Source organism: Ursus arctos, unplaced genomic scaffold (assembly GCF_023065955.2).
Source record: "Ursus arctos isolate Adak ecotype North America unplaced genomic scaffold, UrsArc2.0 scaffold_3, whole genome shotgun sequence".
Lineage (NCBI taxonomy): Eukaryota > Metazoa > Chordata > Mammalia > Carnivora > Ursidae > Ursus > Ursus arctos.
Window position 1 is genome coordinate 49,277,647 of NW_026622985.1, and position 20,573 is coordinate 49,298,219.

At 36.3% G+C, this 20,573-nt stretch overlaps 1 pseudogene; it reads right to left on the minus strand.

Annotated features, from left to right (window-relative positions):
- Positions 1 to 19,410: 19,410 nt before the first annotated feature.
- The window catches only part of LOC123001784 (60S ribosomal protein L6-like), a 66,988-nt pseudogene continuing 65,825 nt past the window's right edge, over positions 19,411 to 20,573 (minus strand).

Below are 20,573 nucleotides of genomic sequence, written 5' to 3' on the forward strand. Positions count from 1 at the left end.
TATGCTCAGTGAGAGCACAAGTGAACCTTACTTTTCAAGGACTGTCCATTTTTTCCCCAAGAAGAAAAATGCTTATATAAAAAACTTAGGGGTTTTTTGGGGGGGGGGGGGATAAGGAACATAGTTTAAGGATTTATGTTTCCTTTAATTTTGACAAAAATTCTATGACCTTTATTTATGAATTAACATATTCCTAAATAGTTCTTCAAGGTTGAATTCTTCTAATTCTGTTTTATTTAACAGGTTGTAGCCTATCCTACCGCAAATCCAAAGTCTTTTTGCTGGTTTGTTGAGAGCTGACTGATACTGGTAGAGAAGATCTAGAAGTTCCTTGAAAGAAGATGGCTATATCCTCAGGGCTTCACAGATAGATGTTCCATACATTCTTAATGAACTAAATTAAGTCATATACGAAATAATACTGGCCAAAATTTCACTTATTCTGGAAGCGATGTCATTTTACTTTTTAAAAAAAAATGCTCCCCAGCACTTACAGATTAAAGAACTCAATAGCTATTAATCTTAAAAAATAGGTTTTGTTTGGCTCCATCTGATTGATTGATAGAATTATCATTATTTATTCAAACAGGAATAGTTTAGCCCAGATATAAAGAAATTAACGCCCATGAGTTTTGAGCCCCATGTCAGACATAGAGCTTACTTTAAAAAAAAGAACAAAAACAAACACAAAAACAAAAACACAAACAATGCCAAGGGAGCTGAGGAGATAACATGAAAGGGAGGAAATGTGTGGGTGTAAGGGACTAGAGACACTTGTGCCTGAAAGGAACCAGGCAGCAGCTACATCACTCCAGATCATGCTGCATAAGCATCTGTCCCAGATCACCTGATTTTTCAGATCCCAGAAATATGTATTTTGAGGCTAAATCTCTTGATTTAAAAACTTTAACTCACTTGCTTTTAAAACACCATGTGTTTGACTATCTCTACTCTGGGTAGATACTCGGTGATTAAGGCCTTCAGACATCAAATCCATGAAAAAGGGTGAATAAGTACAATGAATAGATTGTGTATTCAGCCTGTACCACCTGAATTACAAGTAAACTTTCTCAGTAACAAGGGTATAAAAAACTCTGCATCCAGATGTAGGAATTGTCAAATTCTTTTTTTCTCTTTTCAGCTGTAGTAGCCTGTAATGCTACCATAAACTAAAAGTCAAAAATCAAAATGATTAAGAAGAAAAAAAACACTTAGAGATTTTTGCATAATTCATCAATGCAGCTGAGACTGAAAGACACACTGTCCTGTAGCACAAATAGGTTATAAGTTACAACACATAATGAAAATTCAGTTAAAATACACTTAAGTGAAGAGATTTAAAATGTAATTTCTTCCATTATTAGAAACATTCACAAAATAGTTCATTTCTTATTATCTAAATGAACAAGTTGCCAACTTTTAGATATATTTTATGGAATAACTGTTTGATTGGGAGAAACCATTTTGTGCAATTCACCCATGACCTATTCATTCCAAATGGCTGGTTTGTAGGTATAATTATTGTTCCATAACATGAGAAATGCATCAGGGCCCATTCCTTTGACAAAGCACGCTGCAGCAGAAACACCACAGGTGGTGCCAACTTATGTCACACTTCAGTGAAGGTATTTAGAATAATTTAGCTGTGGATCATTCCCTGACAAAGACCGTCCGTCTGTACCATGCAATACTTTTAAGACTAGATTTTTAATAGCTATGTATTCAGGTGAGTGTGTGGGGAAGTAAGAGGTAGTATTTCTCATCTCAGGACAAACAAATGACCCAAAGTCACAAAGAGCTGGATTTGAATCCCAGATCTGCCACTCATTAGCTATGTAACCCTGGACTAATAACTGGAATATTTTTGAGCAGCTTTCACTTGCCAGGCACTATGCTGAGCACTGGGTATAAAAGAGTGAACAAGATACAGTGCTTGCCCAAAGGAGTTTAAAATTTAATAGGAGAGTCAGAAAAGAGTAGGCAATTTCAACATATAATCTTAAGGGCTAAAGTAAATGTTAACAGAGTATTTTGGGAGCACATAAAAGTAACAGCTATCCGATTCTTAAGCAATAAGGTTTCCTGGAGGAAGTGATATCTGAGCTGCTCTCTAGAGGAAGGTTAAGAGCTGGTGAGGGAAAAGTAAGGCAAAGAATATTTTAGAAGGAGGAAATAACAAAAGTCAGAAATTGAAAGTGATGCTAGAACTTCTGAGGATCTGCTCATGGTTTGTATGTCTGTATAAGTGTATGTAATGGACTCTCGGCTGGACAATCCTCAATGTTTATCATAGCCAAAAAAGGAAGTTTAAAGGACAAGTCAAAAATGCAAAAACAAAAACAAAAAAAATTTAAAAGAAGAGTAAAAAATATTACCTTCTTATTATTAATTCACTTATTCCTCCACTTAACAATACTAACAAAACAAAGTAGTTCAAATCTACTAGCTTTGACCTCTTCTCGCCTACCTCCACTCCACTGAGGAAGGCAAGAAGAATGAGAAAGAGCTAGCATGCAGAATGCTTTAGTGTGGAGTTGTGAAGACTGCTCTTATGTTTCCAGAAAAACTAGACTTTAAATATGGAAAAAGACATCCCTCTGGAGCAGGGGAGGTGGGGGAGAGTGCACGGGCAGCATCACCTGAAGCCATAAACTCCAGGCAGGTGAGAAGTAATCCGGTCCCTGCCATTCCATCTCTGTCAGAAGTGAAGACCAAATCTTTATCTTTAAAAGTGGATTTGATATCTAGAAGCAGCCCAAAGAAAGGGGTTCCTTAACAAAATTAGAGTCTCTTCTATATGTCCGTTAAGAAACTTAACATTTTCTGATTTCAAACTATACTATAAAACCGTAGTAATAAAAAGAGTGTGATACTGACATAAAAATAGACACACAGACCAATGGAACAGAGTTGAGAGCATGGAAAGAAATCCATGTATATATAGTCAAATAGTATTTTACAAAGTGGCCAAAAAAGCTCACTGGGGAAAAGATAGTCTCTTCAATAAAGAGATTGGATATGGTGGGGGGGAAACTGGATTTCCATATGTAAAAGAATGTAACTGTACCCTATCTTACACCAATCACAAAAATTAATTCAAAATGGATTAATACTTCAAACCTTAAAACTCCTAGAAGAAAATATAGGGAAAAAGCTTCTTGAAGTAGGACTTTCAATGATATTTCAGTTAACACCAAAAGCAAAGGCAACATAAGGAAAAATAAATGAGACTACATCAAACCACAATCCTACTTCACAGCAAAAGAAACAATCAACAAAATGAAAAGACAATCTATGTAAAGGGAAAAAATAATTGTACATCATATTATCTGACAAGGGGTTAATACCCAAAATAGATAATAAACTTATACAAGTCAATATCAGAGAGAGAGAGAGAGAGAGAGAAAGAAACAATTTCATTTAAAAATGGGCAAAGGATTTGGAAAGGCATTTTTCTAAAGACATATAAACAGTGAACAGGTACATGAAAAGATCTTCAATAACACTGATCATCAACACCATAGTGAGATATTACCTCATACCTATTAGAAGCTATTATCAAAAAGACACGAGATTACAAGTGTTGGGTGAGGATGTGGAGAAAAGGGAACTTTGTGCACTCTTGGTGGGAATGTAAATTAGTACAGGCACTATAAAAACTAATCTGGATGTTCCTCAAAAAGGACTATCATGTAATCCAGCAATCCCACTTCTGGATATATATATCCAAAGGAAATGAAATCACTTTCTTGAAGAGTTATTTGTACCCCTGTGTTCTTTGCAGCAGTATCCATAATAGTCAAGACATGAAAACAACCTAAGTATTTGTATGCAGGTGAATGGGTAAAGAAAATGCGGCATATAAATACAATGGACTATTATGCAACCTTTGAAAAAAAGGAAATCTTGCCTTTGGGGATACCATGGTTGTCCTTGAGGGCATTATGCTGAGTGAAATAAATCAGACAAAGACAAATACTGACAAATCTCACTTATATGTAGACTCTAAAAAAAGTCAATCCCATAGAAACAGTGGGTTTCTGTGGTGTGTTGGTTGTGGTGGTTGCCGGTGTGGTGGTTGCCAGGGGCTGCAGTTTGGGGGAAATAGAGAGATGTTGGTCAAAGTAAACAACTTCCAGGTGTAAGATGAGTAAGTTCTGGGGGATCTGATGTATAGCATCAAGACTATAGTTAACAATACTGTATTATATACTTGAAAGTTGCTAAGAGAGTAAATCTTAAATGTTCTCACCATACACACACACATACACAAAAGGTAATTATGTGAGGTGATAGAAGTTTTAGCTAACCTAATTGGGGTGACCATTTCGTAATATATTCATGTATCAAATCACACTATATACCTTAAACTTACAGAATGCTATTTGTCAGTTATATCTCAGTAAAGCTAGGGGGAAAAAAAGAAACTATAACCATTGCTTTCATACAGTCTATTAATTTTCACATTAAATGTGGCAATACTCCTGACACTATTTGAAATAAATAACAGTTGACTGATTTTAGCTGAGAAAATGCTCATTTCTAGATCAGCACCTAACTTCATGATGGTCATTCTGCAGAACACTAGTATTAATACATTCTATGAGAAGGAAAAAAATGTCATTGGTCAAATAATTTGGGGAAATGCTACATACTATCCCTACTGCACATTGACTATTTATATTAACATATTTAATAATCTGAGAAATCCCAAAGTAAACAAACACATTTTAACCCAGGCTTAGATAGAGGTTAATTAGCATAGATTTAGTCAAGGGACTAGAGTTACCATTCATTAGGCATGAGCTGAGTCTCCTTGAAATCCTGGAGAATTTCCTTTACAAAGGACCTAACTCCCTTACACCATGATATAAAGAGTACTTTTTCTATCAAAGGAAACTAATGAGATTGACCATCATGATTACTGTCTGCTGTCTTTTAACTATGTATCTCAAGAACTAAGACCCTTCCTAGAAATAGCCTACATATTAATGAGGAAGAAAAACATACCACACTACAAATCCTTTATAAAAATAAGTTTCATTTTGCCTGGCAGTCCCACTTTCTTGTTTGTCTTTTAAGTTACTTTAATAGAATAGGTGAAATTTGCTTATCCATACCAAAATTCATTAAAAATAAGTTGTGACTTTTTTTGCCACCCAAACCAAAATTTCTTCCCTAAAAAGAGTAATAGAAGATGTCAGAATTCCTGTAAGCTTGCCTGTTTGTTTTCAGGGTACCTTGGGCAACTTTTGCCATCAATCCCTATGGTCAAGCGAGCCATGCCACCTTTCAGGGTGCAGGACTTTTCAGATACTTGAAAAAGGATGTCTTCGGCAAAGCGCAGGAGCAGTGCCAGTGATAGAGGTTGGTACTGAATTTGTTACGGAACAAAACATAAATTAAACTTTCACCTTATTTTTGAAAAAGAAGCTTCCTAAGGATTTGTTTCCTAACCTGACAATAATGCAAATGATGTGATGCAGTTTCTACCTCATTGTCTGGCATAAAATACCTACAATATGGTCTTGCCTAGAGAATGGAAGTATCTATAGTTTTGGCAAACCTTACAACACCTTTCTACCTTCTCTGTAACAACTTTATAATAAAATTTAGAAGTATCTATAAGAAATGGATTCATGTCAGACTTGTTCACTCCTGTATTCCTTGCACTTAACACAATGTCTAGCATGGACGGGACTGCCATAAATGTTTGTGGAGGGAAAACAGGAAGGGAGGACAGGCTTAGAAATTAAACATGAATTCTGCCACTTTTAAAGGAGCAAATCTTTGTCACTGACTTAAGAAATTAAAGATATGGTCTAAAAAAGTTTTGGTTTCTATTTAGGGGAACACATTGCTTTCATATTATTTGATACAAAAAGCAACCCTAGACCTATGTTTAAAAAAAAACTCATATAATTTTTTTAAGATTTATTTATTTTAGAGAGAGAGAGAGAAAGAATGAGTGTAGGGGCAGAGGAAGAGGGAGAGAGAGAATCTCAAGCAGACCCTGCACTGAATGCAAAGCCAAGGTGGGGCTCGATCCCACAATCCTGAGATTATGACCTGAGTGGAAACCAAGAGTCAAGAAGCTCAACTGACTGAGCCACCCAGGTGCCCCTCATATAACTTTAATTATAAATAACATTCATTAGACTTGATTGATACTTAAATCATTTATTTTGGCCATTCTCTACTTCATCTGCTATTTTCAAAGGAAATCCTCCTATTTTTCTGTGTGTGTAACAACAAACAGGCACAGCTAGTATAGGTATTCATATATCTCATTACCAGAAGCTATGGTTGAGTAAATGAGTCACTGTTATTGCACAACAACATATTTAAGGCCCTAATATATACTTGAGGTTCAAGATACCTTCCTGAAATCTTCGAAGTTGTTAACTTTTAACTCAGTCATGTTGAAACACTAAAATCATCCATCCACACATTGTAATAATCAGTACCTTTTTAGTTACAAGTAGTAGAAACTCAAATCAGATAGGCTTATGAAATAAATAAATGAATGGATGGGTGAATGAAATGTTGGCTCATTTCACTAAAGTCTAAAAGTAAAAGCTGGCTATAATTGGTTTGAAGATATAATATTAGAAATCTATATTATTCCATTTCTTAGCTTTCTTTTTTTTTCATGTTGATTTCATTCACTAGCAAGCTCTCTCCATCTGTTAACAACATGGTCCCAGCAACTTAGGCTTAGCTTCCTCCATCTTTGCAAACCCAGTATGAGAAAGAGCTCTTCTTTCCTAAGAGCACCAAAAAAGATTTTTATTGAGCAGGCCTGGAATGCCCACCTCTAGAGCCTAGACTAAAAGTAGAGAAGGTGGGTCCCCAAAGGAAAGTCAAGATGCTATTATACCAGAAGAAAGGAACATAGATACTGGATAGGTAAACATGCATAGCTGTCTGCTATGCCCATGTTCTAAATTCTTGTGGAATTAGTCAGAAGTCAGGGTTATTGAATTATATTTGGATTGTACACAGAAAATTCATTAAGTTTTTTTCTTAAATGTTATTAAAAGTCATTTTTTTGAACCTAGAAAAGAGTTGGGTGATTTTAAGTCATAAAAATTTACCATTAAAATGAACTGAGAAACAGGAACTTAAGTGTTTCATACCTTTTGTGATACTTCACTGTGGTAACTTAATTTACTAATACAGCTCCATTACTCACATATGACCAGTGACTCAAATATCAATCATTCTCATTTAAGAAATAAACATAGGAAAAGGTAGATTTGCTAAGTGTGAATGTTTATGAACATAATCAAGCTACTGACTAGATAGTAAATTTGAACCTGCCAAAATTACTTGATGAATATAAAGCTTCTATTTTTAAAAAGATGAACAATCCATTGGTTAAATAAACAGTCTCAGTTCTGTGTGATTCTGATTTTATCCACCATAGTAAAAAGAACAGTAAACACGAAGTCAGAATATTTTGGTTTTAATAAAAACTTTACCATATTATAACCATGCAAGTCTGGGGCAAGTAACTATTCTCAAAAAGTTGCACAGTAGTTGAAAGGATATTGTATAGAAAGTAGTAATTAAACACAACACTGATTTATGAAACAAAGGTTTTTTTTCCCAAATAATGCACTTACAATTCTGCTCCTTCCATAGAAATTCTTATCTAACTAGTGTTTTGTTGTTATTCAGTTATTTTGTTCTGATGAATTTATTTCTCTTTATGATTTATTAACTCTTTATGATTATTTTATATGCAACCTATTCATGACCAAACCAGACTGCCCTGTGTTCTCTAATATACTGTGCGCTGTGGTTTGATCTTTTTGACAATGCAGAGAGAATAGAAGGCAGTAAGAGGAATGATAAGGGAAGCTGTTACTTTGGTAACTTATTTTGGAAAGAATTATATATGGGGTTTAAATTCTTATTTAAACTAATTTATACTATTTAATTGAATCAACCTGTATTATTTTAAATATCAATAGTCATACATCTATCATTTTATTTGAAATGAACTCAATTTTCCAGGCAAGATTAAAAAAAAAAAAAACAACCAACAACAACGGCTACAAGCTATTTCCTTAACTAAATATGAAAAATAAGTTCTTGGAAATTAAAAGGTCTCCCATGCACATGCATATTTAACTAAAAATCATGATGGTGCCAACATATCTTGACATCTAACCATATAAATCCTCAAATCAGAATAATTAAACCTGCAGATAGGCAGATAGAGTACTATGCAGAAATTTAGAGTCAGCTTGGCCTTGTGCCTTGACATGTCAGACACAAATAAATAAGCCAAGCAATACACTCTTTTCTCATGTAAAAGTTTGGAGGATATGCCGCTACCTACTATGTTCACTTCTTTTAGAATATATAGCTTTATTATTATGTTTTATTTTCTTAAGAGTTTACTTTCTCATTTTCAAACAATGTTATCTGTTTTTCATTATATGTGTTCATTTATTTTCTGTTATTTATTAAAACTCTTTATTCATTATCTGTGATAATAAATATCCAATTGGAAAAAAGCACTCCTGGTGAAGGAATAATTTATAACATAATTTTACAGAGCTGAGGTCCTTGGAGCTTCAAGTCTATTTTGACATCTGCTTAATTCATCTGTTTAATAACGAAGTTATGATGAAACAGCTGTGCTGTCAAAAGAAATGATCAGCGCTGTACTATTATTAGTTGCATTGCCTTCTGTTTCCCACCTTCTAGACTTTCAAAGAAATCTAACAAAGGATACAAATAAGCATTTGGAGTACAGGATCATAAAATAACTTTCTGCATTATCTGGCCAGTTCTTTAGCTGTACCTTTAAAATATTGAAGATTTGGATAAAATAAGAAAAGCTCAGTCTATGATCTCAGTGTTTCTTTTTTCTTTTTTTTTTTTTTTTTTTTTTTTTTTTTTTTTTAAAGATTTTTATTTATTTACTCGACAGAGATAGAGACAGCCAGCGAGAGAGGGAACACAAGCAGGGGGGGTGGGAGAGGAAGAAGCAGGCTCCTAGCGGAGGAGCCTGATGTGGGGCTCGATCCCATAACGCCAGGATCACGCCCTGAGCCGAAGGCAGGCGCTTAACCGCTGTGCCACCCAGGCGCCCCACAGTGTTTCTTTTTTCTTAAGCTAAGTTAGTGTAAATACTTATCTTTAGGCATGGTTGGTAAATGGAATAGTATTTTTAATATTCTATTGAATAGAATTATACATTTTATGTGAAAGTTTCAATAAAAATTGGATTTCAAATCAACTAATATTTATGGGGTCTTACTCTGTACCAGGTATTCTCTATACACCAATTTATAAAGTCTCATTTAGACTGCAAAATAAACCAATGTCATTACTATAACCATTTCACAAATAAATGGTCAATAAAAAAAATCACTTAAGAGGTCCAGGAGCTTGCCCTGGGCTCCAAACCGGTGAGTAATATAAAGAGAAGATTTAAACCTTTGATTCCAATTTTAAAACCAGGATTCTTACTATAGTACATTTAATACAATAAATGACAAGAATTGTGGATATTAGATATTAGCATTTGTTATATGCCCTACACTCTTCCTATTTGTCACAATCCAATGAGATTATCTCTCAGTTAACTAAGTGGATAATCAAAAAGCTAGGCAGTTACCTGTAGTCACCTGGCAGGTAAGTGGTAAAACTGGAATTCAAATTCAAACCAGGCCACCTGACTTCAACATTTAAACTGCTCCTACGATAGCACACCGACTTTCAACTGAAACTAAAACTTGCAAAAACTGCAGTTCAATCTATACAAGATGATTAGACAATAATTCAGGAGCTAACACATCAAGCTTACCATTAAGGACTTCTTTTCCATTGTTTCACATATGTGAGGTACTGGTTCAAGAGGTTTTTGATTAATAGAGAGTCAATAAATATGAATGTTTGATTCAAATTTTCATTTTACTTCTATCCGAATATTTGGCAGCATGCATGATATTTTGAAAATTCTGGCAGAGTGCGTAGTTTTTCACACAATGAGAATAATAAGTGTTTTAACTGATCAGGTCAGCAAAAAAAACTAAACAGACAAACATAAGAAAACACTAAACAAAAATGCATATAATTCAATTTTGTAAAGTAATCAAGTCTATCAGCAGGTAAGTACACAATTTCATAAATAAATTAATACATATTACTAGACATACCTCCTTGCCCAGATATACATGATGGAACAGGGAGAAAGTTCAAAGAAGTAAAGGCTGGAAATTCCTAGGGGGTAAGGACTGAACTATAGAAAAATGAAGATCTAGAACATTTATACCATCCAGTATTTTAATCATGCCCCTATAAAGTTATTCCACATTTCCAGTACTAGTCACCCACTGATCTGCTTTATATCACTAAAGATTAGTTTGTTCTAGAACTTCACTTAAATGAAATCATACAGTTTGTGCACTTTTTTGTCTGTCCTCTTTTGCTAATCATCATACTTTTGAGTCTTATCCATTTGTTATATCAGTAGTCACTCCTTTTCAATGCTGAGTAATATTTCATTGTATGTATCCACCACAAGCGGTTTATCCATTTACCACTTGATAGACATTTGAATTGTTTCTATGTTTGAATATTATAAATAAAGCTAATATGAACACTTGGGTACCAGCACATTTTCATTTATCTTGGTAAATACCTAGGAATGGAATTGTAGGGTTGTGTAAGTGTATGTTATTTATACATGAAACTGTCAAACTCTTCTCCAAACAGGTTATGCCCTTTAATACTACACCAGTGATGTATGAGAGTTTCAGTGGCACCACATCCTAGACACACTTAGTTTTGTAAGTCATTTTAAATTTAAGCCATTTCAGTGAATATGTAGTGGTTTATCATTGTGATTCTAATTTGCTTTTGGGAAACAGTTTTTGTAGAGGACTAGATTAGCAACTGAGAATCCCAGTTAAACAGGGTTAACAACAGAGTCACGCAAGAATCTGAATCTTGGATCTGGGACCTACTATACATGTGACTATGAACAAGTTGTCTTAGCTTCTCTATGCCTCAATTTTCTCCTAAGTCAAAATAAAAATAACATCTTCCTCAGATTTTGTTTAAAACTTCGAAGAAAAAATAAATTTAAAGCATTAAACCTTGTGTCTGGATCATAGCAGGTCTTCAATAAAACTTAAGTAATATTACTATTCTTATTCCTCAGAATGTGTAGAGTTATAAATTTTTAAAACTTATATTAAGTTTACTTCTTTATTAACATATTTTATTAAATCCAATTAACATATACTGTATTATTAGTTTCAGATGTAGAGTTCAGTAATTCATCAGTTGCATATAATCCCCAGTGCTCATTACATCACATGCCCTCCTTAATAACTATCACCCAGACACCCCATTCCCCCAGCAACCGTTAGTTTGTTTCCTAGAGTTAAGATTCTCTTATGCTTTGTCTCCCTCTCTGATTTTGTCTTATTTTATTTTTCTCTCTTTTCCCCTATGGTCCTCTGTTTTGCTTCTTAAATTTCATATATGAGTGAAACCATATGATAATTGTCTTTTTCTGATTAACTTATTTGTTCCAGTTCCATCCATGTTGATATAATTATATATTACTAATACCCCCCCACACACAAACACACACATACATGTATAATACACACACACACACACACACACACACACACACACACACACACACACCCCTCCTGTCTATCCATTCATCTGTCGAAGGACACCTGGACTCCTTCCATTGTTTGGCTATTGTGGATATTGCTGCTATAAACATTGGGGTGCAGGTGCCCCTTCTGTTCACAACATTTGAATCCTTTGGGTAAATACCTAGTAGTGCAATTGCTGGGTTGTAGGGTAGCTCTATTTTTAACTTCTTGAGGAGCCTCCATACTGTTTTCCAGAGTGGCTGCACCAGCTTGCATTGCCACCAACAGTGTAAGAGGTTTCCCCTTTCTCCGCATCTTTGCCAACATTTGCTGTTTCCTGAGTTGTTCATTTTAGCCATTCTAACCAGTGTGAGGTGGTATCACTTTATGATTCTGATTTGTATTTCCTGATGATGAGTGATGTTGAGCATCTTTTCCTGTGTCTGTTGGCATTTGTATGTCTTCTTTGGAGAAATGTCTGTTCATGTCTTCTGCCCATTTCTTGACTGGATCATTTGTTTTTTAGGTATTGAGTTTGATAGGTTCTTTATAGATTTTGGATACTAACCCTTTATCTATAAGACATTTGCAAGTAACAATAATGCTGTGCCTTTATAAGATCTACTTTACCCAACATATGAGTTTGCTTCAAAGTAATTTTTTCAATTAAATAAATCTATTTTCTTCAAAGGCAATCATAATATAAAGATACATTAGTCTGGAAGGTATTTTTATATCTAGTTCTTTTTTTTTTTTGAAGGTTTTGTTTTATTTTTAAGTTGGGATTTGATCCCCACAAAGTATGTAGACATTGTTTTATGTGGCCTTAATCTTAGAAAGTGGCAGTATCAGGTATTTAAAGTACCCTATAATAGATCACAAGCATCTTACCAGCACTACCTCTTCTCCATCCATAAGCCATCTTTGTGGTCTCAATAACTCCCTAAAATGCCAACTTCCATTTTATCCTGACATTAAGTGAACAAACATGTTTTCTCTCCCCACCCATTGGGACAAATTCCCTACCCAGCTGCTTCCACTATGGGTGCAGGCAGTTCACTAGCACTGCCTGTAACCACTGTCCTGGCCTAGTGACACCACGTCAGCTTCTCTTCTGCTTGTCACATTGCCAAGTCTCTCCTGAGGTCTGAGAGCTCTGCCAAATCATCTAACTTTTGCTTCTGTGTGGTCTGAGGGAGTTGGCACAGACTAAAACAGTGAGTTCTGTAACTTCCTGTTGGGTTTTCTTTCACAATTAGGAAAGAAGTTTAAGAGTAGCCAATAGACATTACTATTTTGTTTAAAGATTTTATTTATTTGTCAGAGAATACAATCGGGGGAGCAGCAGAGGAAGAAGCAGGCTCCCTGCTGAGCAGGGAGCCCCATGCAGGGCTTGATCCCAGAACCCTGAGAATGACCAGAGCTGAAGGCAGATACTTAACTGACTGAGCCACCCAGGTGCCCCTAGACATTATTTTTTTAAGAAAGTGTCCTTCTGAAAAAAAACAAAGTGGTGTCTTAAAACTCTGCAAAGTTAAAAGTTCAAACTATCACTATTCAGTCATTGATTTATTTGGTGACCCTGATATGTTTACCACTCGAATACCCAGTTTTTATGAGCTTATTGTTACAGAATTTTTTTAGCTATTATGTTTATCTGTTAACATCACAGAGCAATTAACAAATTTACACACTGATTTTGCTTTCCAGGCCTCTCATGTAAAATCTCTTTTGAATATCATAACCATTGTGAGTTTGAAAGCATTAGGTAACAGGACATGTTACCACTACAACTATCAATACCAAGAACAAACAGCTTTGAGGATGGGCTGAAGTTACTGGGGAGAATGACAGCAAGAAGAAAATAAAATCCTGGCAGTAGAATACAGCTGGAGTAGGCAGTGACTAACAAAGGGATTCAGGGACGACAAATAAGAAGGCTGTTAATCAGCCTTGGGAACAGATATAGGGCAGAGACCAGTCAACAACCAGAGTATGAAAGGGTTGCAGAAATTCATCTGGAGAGTAGATCATATTGGTCCACAAGGAGGTCTGCCTTCAAGCAGGAGACAAATGAACTCATGCCTCCAGACACACACTATTTGGGATAATACAAGAAGAACCCATTCAACATGTTTACAGAGTATGCCATTTTTTATGCCTCATTTCTGGTATTTTTTCTCTCAGATCCATCCACATTCAATTCATCGTTACAACTGAGCAAGAAGCAAGCTGAGGGTCACTGTTTCCCATAGCCTTTTGTTTACTATTAAATTTAAGTCTCTGCTCACTATCCAAACCTCTCAGCTAGAGTTGGATCTTAAGGGCTAGACTTCCCTAATACTTGGCTACTTCTCCCTGTCTTAACATAGCTTTCTGGAGTTTACCTTGCCTGCCTGCCTTGGGCTGTTATTTTCCAGACCCTCTACGTCTAACTAGACCTCAGTTTCTCGATATGCCTATTGAATCAAGTCCCGTGGCTATCCACACATTACAATTACTCTTGGCTTCTACTTTCCAACCTCTCAAGAGACTACAGTCAGATGGCTAGAGAAGAGGACACCATTGCCATGAACATTGTCAAGGAATGTCTTATGTGGGGGAGTCTGGGTGGCTCAGTCGTTATCATCGGCCTTCGGCTCAGGTCATGATCCCAGGGTCTTGGGATCGAGCCCTGCATCAGGCTCCCTGCTCAGCGGGAAGCCCGTTTCTCCCTCTCCCACTACCCCTGCTGGTGTTCTCTCTCTCTGTCAAATAAATAAATAAAATCTAAAAAAAAAAAAAAAAGGAATGTCTTACGTGAATAAGCAACATGCAAATCCCTTTAAGACTAAACAGATATGAGCTCTAGGAGTTTAAACAAGTGAAGTTCCTAAAATGCTTCCACAGTCTATACTGCTGACATCAGCATTTTCTCACTTTGATTCCTACAGGCTCAAATGTAACCTGTAAGAAGATATTAAACTCCCTTTTAAAACTCAGGTCTCAGCTACCCCAGCATGCAGTGGATAATTCTAAAATGCCAAAGAGGGGGGCGCCTGGGTGGCTCAGTCATTAAGCATCTGCCTTTGGCTCAGGGCGTGATCCGGAGTCCTGGGATTGAGCCCCGCATCGAGCCCCACATCGGGCTCCTCTGTTGGGAGCCTGCTTCTTCCTCTCCCACTCCCCCCTGCTTGTGTTCCCTCTCTCACTGGCTCTCTCTCTCTCTGTCAATAAATAAATAAAATCTTTAAAAAAAATTTTTAAAAAAATGCCAAGGAGGAAATGAAAGACATCAGTTAAAGAATGTCCTAATAGCTTTTGGCTAATTTTCCGTATTTCAGGATTCTTGTTCAAAGACAAATTATATCTTAAAAAAGCTGACCCAACGTCATGGCTCTCTTGTTTGTAGGAAAGGTATGAATTTAGCAAGTATACATTCATATATCAAAAATACAATTTAGTTTTATAACTAATATCTACCTACTCCAAAAGCCTCCTTACCAAAAATGTCAGAATATATACATTTATCTTGTACTTAAGATCCTCTGATGGTTTAAATGCTTTCTCTTCTCCTTCCAAATATAGTATCTGGGTACAGAATGAAACTGACATGGGGGAGGAACATCCAAGACTCTAGGTGATATATTACATCCTGCTTGGTTTCTGAGTTGACCTCTGTTGTGGCTGCTTCTGTGATGTGATGTAATGTAATTACATGGCCACTGAGTATCCTTTTGAGTTTAGGTTGTCCTGCTTGGTCTTTAGAGTGTGTCTAGTTACCATTGCTGATGTCCATGGACTTCACCCTAGCCTCCAGTCACAAGGATTTCACACCCTACCATCCATATGGTTACAGGAGTCCTCCTATTAATCACCAGGGTATGTAGCACTTATGAATGGTCTCGGGGGCCCAAGATTTTTTATTTGCCTTCTCCACAACACCAAATGAGATTTCACTCAGGCCCACTTTCTTTAATACCTCCTTCAGCTATTGCTTCGTAAACACTCCTGATATTTCAAATGTATGGAACTCTGTGAAACTTTCCATTTCCCAGGTCATGCCCAGAAAGTAGTGCATCAGCCCCAGTGGTCTTTGGAATCCCCAAACCTACTTGGATATTGTTAATTCCTTCTTTGGGATTTGCCCATAAGGGGTAAATCAGAACAATAGGGTCTGATTTTTTTTTCTTTTTTTTGTCTCTCCCAGGATCCATCTCTCAATAATCAGACAGGTTTTCCTCTTCCCATTGTCCTTGCATTGCATCCTTTTTCTCCTATTCCTTGGGTCCATCATGTAAATTGCCTGATCCTCTTCAAGTTGAATGTTTGTCTTGGAGTTCTGAGAAAATCATCACTTTCTCAAGCAAGCCGGGCATTTGCAATAATCAAAAGTGCTTGCCTTCAGACTATAGAAAAAAATTCCATTATTAAATCCAAAGTCAGCGCATTCCTGTTTGCAACTGGGCCATACTTTCCCCATGATGCAATGCATGCTATTGATTCAGTGGTTTGGAGAGCTGGACAGCTGGAAAGTGGGGATGGCTGGGATGTAGAGCACATTGATTCAATGTCTCAAAATCAGTATCTACGTAATTTCTCCCATTTTCCCATTTACTTCTCTATGGCAAATATTTCCCACCATATAAGTACAATCACTGGACATACTTGGCCCTCAGGGTAGGACAAAAATCATCAAACTCCAACCTCCTCAGAACCTCCCTCTCTGTAAATGATGGAGGTCCAGATCACAGCCTCTGTCTCACCTAAGGCATGTGACCTTGTCTAATACAAGAGCACAGTTTAGTAATACCTTAATTGGGCAAAACCACAAAAAATAATTAACATATAATACATACATTTTTTTAAATAAAGCACATATGTGGAAGGGTTATTCTGCTACACAAAATAGACTAAAATTAAAATGAAGCCTGTACTTGAATAATAAGCATATGAAATGACAGTCTTAACTCTTTATAGAAAAAGAAAAATGCACTAAACAAGAAAGAATTACTACATAAATTACTGGACAAACCAGCAAGGAACAAAATTCCACCTTTTGATTGTCAAATAGAAATTCGATTTTAGAGTTGCCCCAATGGTTAGGCCTGAAGTGTATTACCTGATAACCCTGTCTAATCTAAAGGAAAACCGAGGGCTACCATTTAGTGAATGCCTCCTAAGTACTCTTGGATGAATCTGTTGTATTTCATTTAGTTCTTATAACAACCCTGCAGCATGGACAAAGCTTCATTTCCAAAGATGAAGAGATGAAGTCCCCAGTCACGAGCACAGCTACAATTGGACTCATTTCTCATGGATGACAAATGCTGTCGAGGTGGGATTGAAGCAAGTTCATTGAATTGCTCCAAAATCTTCCTATGGAGGGTGAGGATGGAAACACATGCTGCCACCTCCAAATACAGTGCCAATAAAAATTACACTTTCACCTCTAAACTTTTTCTTTAAATTCAGCTTTCAGTTCTTGTTACTAGAGATTTAGTATTGGTTGACTCCCACTCAAGGCAGCTGATACTTCAGTCAGTTCATTAGTGAATAGACAGGCTTATAATAAAAAAGAAGACTCTTTAGAGAAAGTGCTTCAGCAGCATTTGAATGGCCATGGGAGAGGAGTACTCCTCTTTAGGAGAATAAAATTACTCAATGTAACCCTTCTCCTCAGTCCTGAGGCAATCTCTGAAAGAAACTTAAGTTGAAAGCAAACAGAGAAGCAGAAATAACTGGTAAAAAAAAAAAGGGGGGGGGGCTGGGGAGGAAGGGAGACACTCAGAGGTGGTCTTCTTTCAGTCCTTCCTGCTCAGAGTTACAAGCAATTATGTTTCTCTGTCTCCTACTTCTCACAAATTCATTTTAAATACACTCTAGTAGTTTCAGTAGTTTTTAGAATTGGTTTGATTCTCATGTTTTTAAATGATTTTAAAAGGTAGCACTAGGAAATGTTGGTCTGTGGCATGTTACTATTGAAGATCCAATAGGGAGCAAGGATAATATCTGTTTTTTTATGTTTTGCTGTGTTTATTTTATTGAATCTTATAATATCCCCTCAGAGGATGGTGAAGGTCAGGTTTTATTATTTTCATTTAGAAGCTGGAGGTACAGTAAAGCTTAGTTAGGTGTTGAACATACAAAAATATATGACTTAGGCCTCTGTCCAGGATAAAATACACTAAACCACCACTTTTCAAAGAATGACCCATGCATTCCAAGAGATATTTTTGTAAAAACAGTTTCTTAGTAAAATGTATTTGAGTAATCTTCCATACTGAATGTGCCTCCAGAAATAAACAGTGCACACATTAAAGGTTCTGTGAAGTCTTGCAATTAAAGACACTAACAAAAACTTTGTTTAACTCAGCATCATTTCCTATAGTACTGTGTGTTTATTTAGTAAGTATTTGTTTATATTAACAAAGCACATTTTGGGAAATGCTCCATTAAGCCATACCATCTCTCTTTTACCTTTTACTATAGTAGAAGACCATAAATCCACTTGTCTCAGTAAAGGGTACATCTAAATTATCACCAAGAAAAAAAGAGAAAGAAAAGGTGAGAGAAGACAGGATGGAGGGAGAGGCCCTTGAAGCCTGCCAATAGCCACATGAACCATGAGTGAATTTGAAAGCCACCAATACTATTCCAAACAATCCTTGAGATGATTGTAGCCCCAGAAGACATTTGATTACAGCCTTGTGAGAGTCTCCAAACCAGAGACACCCAGTCAAGCTGCACCCAGATCCTAGATGCTCAGGAGTCAAAATAGTAAATGTTTGTAGTTTTAAGCTACTACATTTTAGGGTAATTTATATACATTCATAGATAACTAATAAAAACACCTAAAGTAAAAGACTAAAAAATAAATATGAAATATATCTGAGGATAGCTCTTTACCATAAATGGAAGACTATATTGGAAATAATTGATCTAATATTTATTGAATGAAGGAATCCAAAGTTGGATATTCATAAAAGTTCCTTCATGTTTATTTTGGATTAAAAAACGACACAACTGATCTTTATAGTATACAAATCCTTTTGCTTTTATTCTTTTGTTATTTCAACTTGAGAAATAGGTTATTACTCTGAACTTCTACTCAAACATTTCCTGAATTTTTATGTGAAATGCAGGATTGAGAGACACAGAAGATACACCTAACAGGGTATGCAGCTGCTTTCCACATTCACACCACTTATGCTCTTTTCCCACCATCATGGCTATTTCTATGGAATGATGAGAACATCTACCAGGATGGCATTCATGCAATCAGTGTGCCTGGGACCTATGGTGCAAGAGGGAAAACAGAGAATCCATTTAAAAAAACCGGGCATACCGGGTTTTCCATAAGTGGTAATGATGAAGTGTAATGTTGATTAAAAGATTTCTCAGATGTTCCTCTAAACGAACTACCAATCTTGAGCTACAAGGGCATTCCATGTAACTGCCTTTCCTGGAGCTCCTTTCTTATTGCAGTGGAGAAAGAAGAATGAATTTCCTGAATACTACCATCTACACTCTGATGTTGTTGTTGTTGAAGATTTTATTTATTTATTTGAAAGAAAGAGAAAGAGAACACCACTGGGAAGGCAGGGCAGAGGGAGGGGGAGAAGCAGACTCCCTGCTGAGCAGGGAGCCTGATGCGGGGCTCAATCCCAGGACCCTGAGATCATGACCTGAGCTGAAGGTAGACTCTTAACTGACTGAGCCACCCAGGCACACCCCGCTCTTTTTTTTTTTTTTAACGTATCAGTTATTTAATTAGGTTTTTGTAGTAAATTTAGAACATCAGTTTGTGAAGGTAAACTCCATTTGTGAGAGAAACCACAAAGCAGAGGTAGCCTTGGAGCTAAGGAACAACCTTTCTTTTTTGCAGAATTTGTAAGTCCATAGCTTTAAATTCAACCATGTGCTGCTCTGTATACTGGTATTTCTCTTTCTCTGGGTCAAACATCTCACCTTGCTGGTGTCTGGGCTTTCAAAGCTTCTTTTTTCTAAAGTAAGGATCAGTGAGATGTTCAGGGGTTTTCACACTACTGATACCATTTTTGGCAGAGGTGGCAATGACAAATTTCTGGTATGTTCTGCACAGAGAAACTCAGTTGAGTATCAGAGGTGCAGTCACAAGTAGCAAGCCACTGCTCAGCCACTTCAGGAAACCATCCTCTTGCCTCTGTGGTGCCCACTGAGGATGATCAGAATGTTGTTGAGAGTGGAACTAGCTCAAAGTTTTCTCACATGCTAACTGAAGGGATTTTTGCCGCAGCTTGACAGCTTCCAAGGCACACGTTTTTGGTAGAGTAACATCTAAGGCATTTTGTGAAGTTTAACCACTCCTGAAACACCATGCTTATCACCATGAACTAGAAGGAGTGCCCAGATAAATGGGTGCTTTCTATAACACAGGAAAGAGAACCAGTACAAAAATAATTTAAATAGCATTCCAAACTCTATTCCAAAATTGTATAACATAAACTTTAGAAGAATTTCCAGTTCAAGTTAAAAAAAAAAAAGATTTATGGGAAAGGAAAACAACAACAACAACAGAACTTCCACCCTTAAGAGCAAAGAGATTCCTGCTGAAAACTCCTAGCCATTACTATTATTATTCTCAATCTCATCCTCTAATTCTTACTAGATATAGTTTATTTCGTTGTTCACACAATGTATTATGGATGACACAAAGTTAAGTCTGTGTATAACAGGGAAGATGGCATCTATTTTATTCTCATAATAACAATATTAAATCAGATGGGTTGAGTTTGTTAGTCAGGGTCAAACAATCAGCAAGTGGCAGAACTAAGATTAGCATCCGTGTCTCCTAATGCTTAAAATTACATTAAGTTGAGAAGACTAAGTTAATAGTTGAGTGATTTGTGGGGTGGAAGGGATCATTTTAATTTAATGCCACTATTAATTAGTAATTGTAACATAGGGAATAAA